Source organism: Mangifera indica, chromosome 16 (genome assembly GCF_011075055.1).
Source record: "Mangifera indica cultivar Alphonso chromosome 16, CATAS_Mindica_2.1, whole genome shotgun sequence".
NCBI classification, from domain to species: Eukaryota; Viridiplantae; Streptophyta; class Magnoliopsida; order Sapindales; family Anacardiaceae; genus Mangifera; species Mangifera indica.
This window is the reverse complement of record NC_058152.1, coordinates 9,094,833-9,104,700: the sequence shown is the minus strand read 5'-3', so window position 1 is coordinate 9,104,700 and position 9,868 is coordinate 9,094,833. Positions and strand designations below refer to the sequence as shown.

At 34.0% G+C, this 9,868-nt stretch overlaps 1 long non-coding RNA gene across 7 annotated transcripts; it reads left to right on the top strand.

The window, feature by feature from the left end:
* The first annotated feature begins 3,981 nt into the window (after positions 1 to 3,981).
* LOC123199155 lies at positions 3,982 to 8,033 on the top strand. 7 transcript variants are annotated; one of them, XR_006498214.1, is made up of 5 exons: positions 3,982 to 4,550; positions 5,443 to 6,017; positions 6,377 to 6,477; positions 7,141 to 7,606; positions 7,710 to 8,033. It is a non-coding gene; the product is annotated as an uncharacterized LOC123199155 (long non-coding RNA). The 7 variants fall into 7 exon arrangements; XR_006498212.1 differs by adding an exon at positions 6,723 to 6,814 and having other exon boundaries at positions 3,993 to 6,017; XR_006498216.1 differs by having other exon boundaries at positions 3,995 to 4,550; positions 5,862 to 6,017.
* The last annotated feature ends 1,835 nt before the right edge of the window (positions 8,034 to 9,868 follow it).

Sequence of the window (9,868 nt, the reverse complement as noted above, 5' to 3'; positions counted from 1 at the left end):
AATTGAATTATTTCATCACTTGATACCTCATCTAGGCTTAGACATAGAAATAGTGTCTTTCTCATATTATCGCTTGACTTTATTATTTGATTTTTGAAGCAATGATTGGACACAATTGGATTTGAGTAATAATTCAATCCTATTGTAACCACAAATTTTAGTAGTGTTAATCATCTATCAGATAACATTTTTGTACTTGAGAATGATGAATGTTATGTTAATCCACTATAGTTAACCCTAATGCAATTCTCGACATAGTCAAGAAGTATCGTATTGATAGCCCTACATAAAAGGTTACGTTAGATTAGTATCAAGCTAAGTTGACTAGTGCACAAGACACTCCAATTATCTTAACTCTAATGATCACATTACATGAACCACTGTACATTAGATGATTTGTTTTATAGATACTAGAATTATCCACTTATGTGAAATCTTCTAGTGGGTCAATTTAATATGTAAACAATATGCACTCAAGTGTTGCACTAGGTTGTCACCAAACAACCTTGACACGTGAGATATATTATTATCCATTGGTAGGGTTAGGGATGACAATTTGAACCCAATTTTAGGAGCCCCAACCCTCCCCGACCCTAACGGGGAGGGGATTCCCCGATAAAAATGGGGAAAGGGATAAAAAAAATCTCCGTAATCGGGGATGAGTCGGGGACGGGGATGCATATGCCCCCGCCCCGCCCCTCCCCGCCCCACCCCGGCCCGTCCCCTCCCCACCCCCTAAATATAATATATTAATATAATAATTTATAAACTATTAAGTTCTAAAAATTTTTACATTATGATTTATTAAAACTAAAACCTTAATTTTACTAATTTTTGAATTATCAATTATCAGCTTTTACTAATTTCTAAACTATTAATCTAATATATTAAAAAAATCCCAGAATCTCATTATCATAAAATACAAATACACTAAATTAATTTTATTTCAACTTCAAAACTTAGTCAATCAATCCACCAGGTTTTACAAAAAAAAAAAAAATTATAAACTTGATAAAATTAATTGAAGTAAATGAAAAGTGTTAAATTTAATGTTATTACAAAATTACCCTAAATCACATACATGAAGAGCTACTAATGAAGAGATTGATTATTGCATATTATTAGATTTTGTGAAAACTTTGTATTTGATCTAAAATAACAATGAATATTTTGTAACTCTTGTAGCAAATGATATTTTAGGAAAATATGATTTATTTTATTTATTGAAATACATAAAGGAATTAAAATTTATATTTATGGGTATGGAGAGGAGATTTTTCCCTGCGGGGACAGGGCGGGGATGGGGAGGGGATTTTTCCCTGCGGGGATGGGGAGGGGGGGATTTTTCTTCGCTGGAAGGGGACGGGGATTCTTTGTTATCCCCGTAACGGGGACGGGGCGGGTACAGGGATTGATATCCCCTCCCTGCCCCTCCCCGTTGCCATCCCTAGGTAGGGTCATTTAACATGATGATATTTGTTTTTATTATTAAGGATTGAACTCTCTAAAAATCTACAATTGATAGAATGATGTTATGCTATTGACGATTTCAAAAGCCACAATGACATTATGATTTTTAACTATTGCATTTACTCAAATGTTACCCACTCACTACAAAGAGCAATTTTATGTATACTTATTTTTTGTACATAAATATATACACACATGAATATATTATCATACAATTAGATATTACTTTATCATTAATTCAAAATCAGTCAATCACATAATAATATATTCATGTGTGTACACATAGTTTTATTACACTATAAATATAAATTGTAAATGATCGACATAAAAAAAATAGAGATTGATCAACCACATAAATTCTAGTAGCATATTATCTTTTTATTCTCTTTTATCAACTAAGTAGCAACATTGTGGATGTAGACCTTTGAAATTTTTTGGCCGAACCACGTAAAACTTGTTTGTCTCTTCTTTATACACTTAGTTTTTTTATATTTTTCCGTCTGAATATCTCTAATTCAGTGTGTTGCATTTTACACACTAACATCTCAATCCTTAATCTTTTGTATCTTATTATGCTAATCAGTAACACAGACGTGTTAATCAATTAACAAATAATATTGTTAATCTAAATGATGTGAATCACAACACACATCATTACCTTCATGAAGGCGGCAACGTAACAATGATTTTTGGCTTTACTCTTGTACTCATCTTTGGATGAGTGAGTATAAATAGAAGGATAGATTATGCATGGATCCCATATCTCACAAAAGTTGAATTATTTAAGTAAAAATAAGAAGAGATGGGAAACAACAAAAGAGCTATGGTTATTAACTTGTTTTTACTGATTTCTCTTTTTCTAGTCATCTCACTGGCTGAGAGCAGAAAGGCTAATGGTAAGTTCCTATCTTTACTTCCAAATTCAATTTTAGAAACAAAAACACTATAAGCATTCATTGTTTTACGTAATTTTGGATGAGCAGGAGCTCGTTTCTGGAAAGCTAGGACGCTGAAATGTAGCCCAGAATGCGAATCAGTGTATGCTGTTGAAAAAGGAGACACTTGCTTTGCCATCACACAGTCGTTCAACATGACCACAGAGTTCTTCAATTCGATCAACCCTAATATCAACTGTGATGATCTCTTTATTGGCCAATGGCTGTGTGTTGCTGGGTCGCCTTGCTAAATTAATCAATTGCGTTCATCATGAAGGCTTCCTCAACTTACTTTCAATTAATAAGCATCAATGGATGCATCGCCAATGAATGAAATAAGTGTACTTTCATTTCTAAATGTTAGCTATGTTGGATTTTCCTTATAAATTAATATAAAAAATTTCTCTTTAAGATTTATGTTGCCTGCTTTGGGTAATGTAGTTAACTCTTGCTTGTCAAACATCTCTTTGATAATGTTCTTTCTCATTGGAATCAATTCTGCTAGCGTTATATTACTAATTACGTTAAAAATATTAGACGTTATAACAGATTTTGTCTGCCTTTCGTATAAAAGGCAAGGAAAAATATCTTCTTCCACTCTCTTGAGTGTTCTTGCCTAGTAAAACCGATTTCCTCTTTCTTTCTTTATATTCAATTCAAATTTCTTTGTTAATTTTTCATTGAAAACCTATTCGATCCTTCCACCTTTCTTGTTATCAGAATTAAAGATGACTTACAACAATCTCATGGTTAAAGAAAGGAATTCTTCTATAACTCAAACCAATTTGTTTATTAATTTGTCAAATCTCGTTCCTTTAATGATGAATCAACCCCTTTCTTTGCCTATTTAAAAATTAAAAATAATTAAAATATATATATATATAAAATAAAACAAACATACCCATCAAAAGACCCATAAATGTATAACTCAGGGCCATAAACCATGTCCTGACCTTATTCTTCCAATACGCTGGCAAGGCCCGCCCTTTTATGAGACAGCCTCTGAGCCCAGATGAGCATTGCCAGCCCCACAAAGCCACGACGTGTCCGAGTCGGAACCATAATTTCACATGAATTGTCAGATTAACTTGAGAGGACACACCATCCGTCGTTCTCACTTTCTCTTCCTCTTGGAAAAGGCTTCACTAGAGTGGATTCGAATCGAATCAATTCGAACTCAAATTCAAGCTCAGCTCAATCGAATCTAAAATAAGTCGGCCGTAGCCGAATTTGGTCAAACTCGAGCTCTACTCGTCAGATTTTTAAATTAAAATTTTTGGTACAAAATAACATCATTTTGACAAACATATATTAAAACGATGTCGTTTTGAGCACGAAAAATAAATCGAGCTAAATTTGAGTATGAAATAAGCCGATCTTAACTGGATTCGAACTCAAATTTAAGTCAGTTATATATGAACTGAACCGAACTTGAGGTTCGAACTCGAATCCAGCCCTAGGCTTCACAAGTGCCAATCAGTTCACTCTTTAGGTTTAAAATATTGACATTTTAATCCTCGCAAATTCCCTACTTGCCAAGAAGAATGCAACAGACAAAATGCTTCACAGCTCATAAATCGCTACTTTTCTTTATAAAATTCTCATCTATTTTCGGGAATCTTACGCAAGACTATTGGCCTACTTGGTCTCTCTCCAATCCCCTGTTTCTTTCTTCTTTCCAACACCCGAAGCCAAGGCGGCCAACGTCTTTCAACTCTTTGACGACTTGTTTAAGATTATGGGGTCCTGGGAATTGCGTGATTTTGGCCTACAACTTGTGGGTGGAGTTGATTCAGAGCTTCAAAAGCTGAAAATAAAGTTGAAGGTGGTTGGATTTCTGCTCAGTCTAGCTAAAGAAATTCAATTGATAAAGGACGATGAGACTTCGTTCTATATCTTCAGGTTCAATGTTCAAAAAGTCTCCAAGATCGAAGAGCTGAAAGTGATTTCTAGAGGGAAATCAAGGAGCAAAGTTCAAATGCATCAACTAAGCAAGGTGTTTATGTCACATTTTATTTGACACCCCTGGTTGGTATGGGTGGAGTTGGCAAGAAGAGGGATCACAAGGCTGTAGAAGTTTTCTAGTTTGAGAAAAAGGTTTGGGTTTGTGTCTCTGACAGTTTTGATATTCTCACCATTTTGAAGGTACTTCTTTAGCCACAAAAACATCCTTGAAATTCACTTGTGCCTAATTTAAAAGACGTGTAAGATAAAATGGAAAATGTAGAGAAGGGAAAAAGCTAGGTTTTTGCTTGTTTTGGATGATGTTTGGAACGTGGGCAAATAAAAACCAAAGGCATGCGAATTTTGATAGCATAAACATTAATGCATAAAAAAAATATTTAGGTTGCCAGAGAGTTTTGTTGAAAAGTGCACTTAAACATCCTCCGGCAGTTATGACCCTCCGGGTCTTTCAGACGGGGGAAATGATATAAAAATACAATATATAGGTTGACCAAGGTGATATTCTCCTAGCATTAAGGTTAAGCTATCACTATCTTCCTTCACATATGAAAGAAGCCTCACATATAGTGCAATTTTCCCCAAAAAGATGTTTTGTTTATTGTGCAATATTTCCTAAAGTTACGATTTCGAGGGGGATAAACTTGTCATCTTGTGGATGGAGGAAAGTATAATTCAACTATGAGATTAAGCAACTATATTTGGTCAGGGAGTGTTTTCATCGTTTATGATCAAGATCACTTTGTCAACAATCAAGTAGCTATTGTTCTAAATGTGTAACGCATGACCTTGTCCATAATCTAACTCAATCAGTTCTTATTGAAATCAATAAGTTTAAGGAAGCCGATACCAAGCTAGCAAAAATTGTTGAAAGTATTTATCTAGAATTATTCTTGCAAGTATTTATCAATCTTTATGTATGGTTGGACTACCATTCAGCTGTAGTTCATTGTAATATGTTGTTGGAGCTCAAAAAATTAAGAGCACTATCTTTAGAAATGTACTATGTCACACATTTACCAATCATTCAATAGGAGGTTTGATGCATCTAACGTCTTTCTACTTTTCTTATAAGATGATCAAAATTCTGTGGACCATCTTTCTTTGTTGGAAAGACTTTTTACTAAGAAGGGTAAGAACTGGGTTGCACAATTCACAAGTTTCCCACTGACTTCTAGCTGCTAAATTATCTGACTCTTTCAAATATTTCCAAGGTTGGAAATGGATTAAAGAAAGGATCTCAAAGAGTAAAAGTTTGTAAGATTGCCAAATGTGATGAGATCATGGACTAATGGCAAAGGTCAGCTTATTTTATGAGTCATTGCAGGGGATGCATAGCCTCACTTCTCATAAAAAGTAATTAATTAAAGATTGTGGAAGTCTTGTTTCTTTTCCAAATATCAGTTTTCTTCCCATTTGGATTCTCTTTAGATTTGTTATTGTAAGATTCTACAAACCTTATCAAAAGGACTGAGTATCTCTTATTGCTAAAAGAACTGTGAAGAGAGGGTAGAGGAAAATACTGTTGAAAGATCACTCAAATCCCTATCGTTCAAATAGATAGCAGATTCATCTACAATTCAGACAAGGAAAAAGCATTGAGCTTTATTTTAGACCAACCAGTCAGACGATCATTTCATTGCTTCCAAGGTTTGTCATTCTTCTAATTACACCTCTACCATTTTTAAAGTTTTTCATTAACAGAGTATTATTTTATCCTTTGCCTCAATTTTTAAGTGTACTAAATCTTTCTCATTTATGTAGCTAGATGATCTTCAAGAAGACACTTGAGTTAGTAGTACGTCCATGTAATTTGGAAAATTTCAGAAGATTCATTTAACTTAAGTCATTTTGAATTGAACACCTTGTATTTAAAACTTGAGTCTTATTTTGAAAGGATCTTCAAGAAGATTAGAAAATATTATGCTTAGTTTTTTTTTTTTTTTGTGAGTTTTTTTGTGTTAGATGCAGACTTTATATTAATTTTTCTCATTTTTTCTATGATTTAGATGAGTTGAGCTTCAGGGATGAAACATTTTGAGCAGAATCTGAGCAATTTTAGACCTCAAAATGAAAAAATTGATCAGAAAATTATCTCATTCAATTCCAGGTTCGTCAATTTCTAGCATCCAAAATTTTCATTTATTACTATGCTTTCTGTCATCTCAGTAAGTTATGTCAAAATGAAATTTGATCTGAAAATTCAGATGAGCTTTAATCTCCATTTTAAAATTTGACCTTTCTTCAACTCTCATGGGTAAAAGTTAACTGGAAGAAGGTCCTCCATTCAAAGTTTGATATTTGCAATTACCAGTATGTATGTGCTAAAGTTTTTTCAAAATATATGGTTACCAGATTCAAGTTTGTTTTCAAATGACCGATCATTGAGGTGAAGTGGAAATAGACTGTGATTGCTAAGCCATTACAGTTTCCTTCTTCTGCTTCATGTAAGCATATTTAAAATCATTTGCATATCTAGACTTATACATATTGAATCAATTAATGTCATGCTCAAATCACAATAGACAGATTGGTTAGTTCTTGTTGCATACGTGATAATTAAGGTGAACATATTTTCTTCTGCATATATTTGTTCATTATTTTTTTGAACCTTTTTGTTTTGAGAAAGATACTGTGAATTTGGCAGATCTGATTGATTTGGAATTTGACCAAATGTGAATGCATGGCAGAATTGCTCCAACTTTTCAGTGTTTTTTTTTTTTTGATATAGATGACGTATGTTAAAAATTTGTCATTCTATTCATTTCTTCAGGGAAGAAATTGATGAACAGAACGTTTCAGTGGCTTTCAAGTTTGAGCTGTGCTTTTGATCCTTCTAATGATTGCATCTGTTATTCAGGGTTTACTTCTCTGTGGAGTTTAGCGGCTCACCATTGCCATAATGCACATGAAAGTTTTGAAAATCAAAGAGATTGGAATCTCATCAACTCGCTAACACTTTTGTGTCAGCAACCTACTCTCCTAGGGTAATGATTGCATCTGTTAATCAGGGTTTACTTCTCTGTGGAGTTTAGCGGCTCACCATTGCCATAATGCACATGAAGTGTTTCGGAAGTTTTGAAAATCAAAGAGTTTGGAATCTCATCAACTCGCTAACACTTTTGTGTCAGCAACCTACTCTCCTGGGGAATTTTGTTGGCAGCTAATTCCAGAAGCTTCATTGCTGTCTCCTGAATTACACAAATGATAGCCAAAAAAGCACTTTTACACTTCATAAGGTAAAATTTTGACATACTCTGCATTAAATTTGTATCAACCATTTGATATATTTTTTAGCTGGATCATTCTCATACTTCTCTCGTTTTTCTGGTTGTTTGGCAGGTATCTTAACCGTAGTGTCACGAACTTATTGCAATGACAGGAGCAATGCAAAGCTTGAAAATTTGCAGTACTTGCAGGGCAGCAATGTCAGCCCAGATGGTTTGTTCAGCTCTTCTTCCTCTGTTATATATATATATATATATAGATGCTAGTGAATGGGGGTGTTACAGAATTTTATAGATAAAGAGTATTGTAAATTTTGAGCTCTTGTTAGTTCATAAGTGTCAAAATTTTCTGAAATTTGTGTTCATAAAGCAAGATAAAGTGGTAGATGTTGACATGATTTTGTTGAACTACATTAATATGGTAATCTTGTGCGTGTAACTATCTTATTTTATCTGAATTTTTCATGTCTCATACATCCTGTCCAACAAGACTGCTGATGGCAAATTCATCGAGTTTGTCATTGGAACTTTATTATCACGAAAAAAAAAAAAAACAGGAATTTGAGCAGAATCTCAAAATGTATAAACTGAATTGGATAATTAAAGTTTGTCGGTACAAAATCGCATAAAACACAAGAGTGCCTTAAGGTGTTAAAGAATATTATGTAAGCCCGGGCTTACACAGACTCATACTAGGTGTGTATGCCCGTACATGTAGTATAAGGGTATTTTTATCATGAAGTGTGAATTTATTCTAAGTACGGTTTAATGTACAGTTATACATAATAAAGGTACGCACCCATACACTCCATGAAAGGATACTATTTAAGTCGGTCATCATATATGATCATGCATGCATAAGGTCAGTGAAGAAAGTTGAGTCATTAGGAACCAAGTACGGCTTCAATTTTCCTAAATTTAATCTTATGAATAGTATTGGCATGAGAAACGTATTGTGATGATGGTTTTATGTGGATTTTCAGTAATAATCATATAATATGGCAATGTGTTAGGAACCCAGCTTTTATTCAACAAAAACACAAAAAACATAGTAAACTGAAATTATTTCATTAATTAAAACATTACAAAGATAAACCGAACAATTCGAGGAGTTCGGGACCTTCCATTTTTCGGCCGTTCGAGACGTCGGAGATCTCTAATTTTTCGACTGTTTGAGGCACCGGAGACCTCCCTAAATCAGCCAAAAATGGTTGCCCTCAAACCAAAACCCTAATATTTTTCTTCTCTTCCTTTTTTAAAACTCAAAACATACATTTATAATAAAAATAGACCATTAAATTGATGACAAGTGTCTCAATCCTAACATTTCCCTCCTCTTCAAAATCATCTTGTCCTCAAGATGAGTTTTTTTTTTTTTCAGCTATTTCTGCCTGTCCAAAGCTGTTTCCCGCCCACTGTTTTTACTTTTTAAAATTTTTTTTCATTTACAATTGTCTCTTTTTTTTTTTAATTTTTTTCTCTCTCCTGTTGCTTCTTCACTTTTCTTTTCTTCTTTCCAATGGCCCCACTTCTCTTCTTTTTCTCTTTCCAATAAACCCACCTATTGCCTTCCCTTTTATTTTCCCAAGCAAACCACAGCTCTCTTTTTCCCAATAAACCAACCGTTATTGCCTTCACCTTTTTTTTTAAAATTAAATTTAATTTTTTTTCTCTCTCTCTGTCCTTTGTCTTTTCTTCCTTCTGTCGCCTGACTTCTCTGTTAATTCCATATCAGTCTGTCCTGCGAAATCAACAGGAAATTTGCAGTTGCTTTAGCAGCTCCGGTGAAGGCAAAAAAAGCTTCAGTTTGTAAGCAGGAAAGAGAGTAGCAGATTTTGGGCATTCATGTGGAGTAGATTCTCGAACAAGAGCAAAGGATTCTTTCGTCAGAACACCGGATTCCCTGTGATGATTTTTCTTCAAGTCAGCCTCCTCCATGAACATTTTCTGGCGACTCTTCACTTTTCTGACCATCATCTATCTTTCCCATTCGATCGAATGCTCTGATACCATTTGTTAGGAACCTAGCTCTTATTCAACAAAAACATAAAAAACATAGTAAACTAAAACTATTTCATTAATTAAAATATTACAAAGATAAACCAAACAATTCGAGGAGTTCGAGATCTCCCATTTTCTGACCGTTCGAGGTGCCGGAGACCTCCTTAAATCAGCCAAGAATGACTGCCCTCAAACCAAAACCCTAATATTTTTCTTCTCTTCCTCTTTTAAAACTCAAAACATACATTTATAATAAAAATAGACCATTGGATT